Raw genomic sequence first — 4,013 nt, forward strand, 5'->3', positions numbered from 1 at the left:
ATGGACATGCCACTGCAGTTCTCACACAAAGTCATGGACCACAGCAGCGCCCGGTAGCATATTATTCAGCTAGACTAGACCCTGTGGCCCGAGGTTCCCCATCATGTGTGAGAGCTATCATTGCTGTAAATTCAATGTTAAACAAGGCCTCAGATTTGGTCCTGGCATTTCCAGTCCAAGTTTTGCACCACATGATATTACTGCTATTTTTTATTCAAGTACAGCTGAAGCATTTGTCAACAGCAAGATATCTAAGATTAACCTGTGCGCTTCTTCTCCCTGAGCAGGTCACACTCCATAGCTGTACTACATTGAACCCAGCTACCTTACTGCCTTTGGAGCAAGGGGGAGAAGACGTAGGTAAAGTATGGTCACAATTTTTGTCTGAAACTGATGAACATGATTGTATGGCCCTTATGGCCCAGGAAACAGTGGGGTTCGCACATGTAAAAGATACCCCACTCCAAAACCCAGACCTAATACGCTTTGTGGATGGTTCAAGGTATTGTGTAGAAGGATCTTTTTTTTACAGGATATGCAGTAACCACCGAAGATGTAGTCCTAGAAGCAGCCTCCTTACCAGCGTCCCGCTCAGCACAAGAAGCGGAGCTTAAGGCCCTGGCAGCAGCATGCCAACATGCAGAAGGAAAGACAGCAAATATATACACTGACTCTCGATATGCATTTGGGATTGCACACGATTATGGCCCCATATGGAGGGCAAGACAATTTTTGACCTCTGCAGGTACACCTGTAAAGAATGCAGACTTTGTAAAATATTTGATGGCGACCCTGATGTTACCCACAGAAGTAGCAGTAGTAAAAATTAAAGCTCACACTAAGGTGAGTTCACCAGAGACAAAAGGAAATGCTTTGGCAGACCAAGCCGCAAAAACAAGCAGCACAGAAGCTACCAGTGTTAGCAGCCGTATGTCAGATAAAAGATCCAGAGGAAACAAGACCAGCTGTAAGCCCGGAACTACTGCAAAAACTTCAAGGACAAGCAACAAAAGAAGAAAAAGACAAGTGGACGGCCCAAGGAGCAAAGCTACGAAAAGATGGCTTCTGGCAAGGCCAGAATAAACTGTGCCTGCCTAAGACAATGTTCCCAATGATGGCCCAAATAACACATGGAGAGACACACCAGTCAAAAACGGCAATGATGGACTTGGTAAACAAGGTGTGGTATGCCCCAGGGTTTAGTGTGATGGCCAGCAGTTTTACACAAGGATGCATGATCTGTGCAACACATAATATTGGAAGAACTGTAAAAGTACCACAGAAGCACACACCCAGACCAATTTACCCATTCCAGAGACTACAGATAGACTATATTCAATTACCAAAAGTCGGTACCTATGAGTATGTGCTTGTTTGTATTGATCTCTTTTCAGGATGGCCAGAAGCTTTTCCAGTCACCAAAGCTACAGCCGTAGCCACAGCAAAGAAACTGATCAACGAGGTGGTGTGCAGATATGGAGTTCCAGAGGTGATCGAGAGCGACAGAGGAACTCATTTTACGGGTGAAATCATGAACCATGTGTTGTCAGCTCTAGGCATAAGTCAAGCCCTACATACACCATACCATCCACAAAGTAGTGGGAAGGTTGAGAGACTAAATGGGACTCTCAAATTGAAAATCCAAAAAGCAATGGTAGAAACCGGGAAACCATGGACCGAGTGCCTACCATTAGCCTTGTTCTCAGTAAGATACACGCCCACAAAAAGAACAGGTCTCAGCCCATATGAGATCTTATTTGGGTCGGCTCCCAGATTAGGATGTTATTTTCCACAGGTGCTCCAAATGCAGTATGGTAGACTAACAGATTATGTATAAACGCTGAACAAACAATTGACCAAGGTGCATGCACAAGTCTTTGCTTCCATTCCAGATCCTGATTCAGTTGAAGGGAGGCATAAGCTAGAACCAGGAGATCGGGTCGTTGTCAAAAGACACGTGAGGAAGAGCCTTGAGCCACGATTTGATGGTCCTTTTCAAGTCCTACTCGTTACAAGCACCTCAGTGAAGCTCGAAGGAAAGACAAGTTGGATTCACGCCAGTCATTGTAAAAAGGTTCTTCAGCCAGAAGAATGAAGATCTTTGCGGTTGTTGCGGCGGTTGTTGCGTGTGCTCTTATACAAAAAGGCAGAACTGCTACTCCTGTACACGTAATCAGTACAGAATCACTGGAACAGTTCAGGACAGGGTGGGCGAATGCCACAGTGGATAGAAAGCAGGGTAACTACACCTGTAAGGCCAATGCCCCGTGTTATACTACAAATGTGACTACAACCGAAGGGACTTGGAAAAAAGGACCACATGGAGGGACTGTGTACCTTCACATAGACAAAACAGCCAACATTAGCATACAAGAAGAGACGCCGGGGCTGTTGTTTTGTTGTTATGAACCAGATTTACAGTATCTACAGAAATATACAACCAGTAAAATAGAAATGAAATGATAAATAAGACTTATGAAAGATGCAACAAGGAGAGGCTCAACTCTACGATTGTAATAAAAGAAACTGATGGGATGATATTATGTATGAATAATAGAAAAATAAGAAATAGAATATATTTTGTATTTTTGATAACAATTTTAAGAGATAGTTTTAAGCCACATAGAACAGTACAAAGTCTGGAAAGAATCCCACACACTTGTAAGAGCGCTGTAACCCAACAGCAGAAAAAGAATGTACACTTCAATATTTCCTTCCCTGAATCCCCCAGCTGTCATAGACAAAAAAGAGAATGGTATGACCCGCTATTAGGAGGGGTAGGAACGGGATTAGGAGTATTGAATGGTATACAGTTAGAAACAGTTATGAACAAATGAAACTCAGTGGGAGACGACACATCTACTGCATTAAGGATAGGTGCGTCATGGTTACCTACTACCTATGACTTACAGCAAAAAGGGTTAGCTATAGATGAACTGTTCCTAAATGTTTTTGATGAGAGTATGCTAACCGAATATAGAACATTACAGAATGTATCAACTTTAGTAAATTGGACAGTATGTACGCTTAAAACCATGTGGCAACAAGAACAGATGAATAATTGTAAGAATAAATTGTTTAGTAGTCATGTTAGGCAATGGACAGACATTCTGCCCATAGGAGAGAGAAATGATACGTGGTTATTGTTCCAGCCTGAGTATACTGAGTGTTCACCTAAATGGTGTGCAGGAAGACTAATAGCATTTAATGTGAAAAATCCTACTCTATTATGCAAATTTATTGTTATGCCAATGGTAATGATTGATACGGTGACATTATTAGGACAATATTGGATGCCGGAAATGAAAGGAACACACATAGATTCTCAAAATAAGACAAGGAATATAGATTTGTGCCAATTAACAGAGCAAGGATATGTATGTAATCAGCAGTCAGGGATATATGAACCCTGTCTAATGCAGCACCAGGATAATGTATGCGCACTCACTATAATCCCAGAAGCTAACCTACAGGTTTATATTGAAGTAGGTCCACAGCATGTATGTTTAATAACTAACAACAAGCAGACCCTTAGCCAGTTTAAACTCACAGGACCATTTTCAGGATGTCTATACAATGTGACGCATTTGACTTGGGGGAACCAAACTATAGTGTTCCTGCCTACTTTAGAAGAAATAATGTCCACTGTATGGGTACCTGAACCTTTGCCCTATGGAAATTTTAGTTTGCCACTGGAAGAGTTAAAACAAGTGTTAGAAAAGTCTAAAGACGTAAAGAAATTGATAGCAGCCCATAATGTAACTCTAAGTAAAGTGAAAGTATTGGCTACAATAGCAGCTAGGGAAGTAATAAATTTATCGTCAGCAATAAAAGATGCCAGTGCCCATCACTGGTATGATATATTTACAGGATTCTCACCTACAGCTACTAAAATATTGCATGTGCTTTTCCAACCGTTGATTTGCTTAATGATATTATTTGTATTGCTTACATGTTTCAATTGTTATGCATTTTGCAAGATAAGGGAAGTATTCAATCAGAGGCCTATACAT

This window comes from Rhinoderma darwinii (genome assembly GCF_050947455.1).
Source record: "Rhinoderma darwinii isolate aRhiDar2 chromosome 3 unlocalized genomic scaffold, aRhiDar2.hap1 SUPER_3_unloc_10, whole genome shotgun sequence".
NCBI lineage: Eukaryota > Metazoa > Chordata > Amphibia > Anura > Rhinodermatidae > Rhinoderma > Rhinoderma darwinii.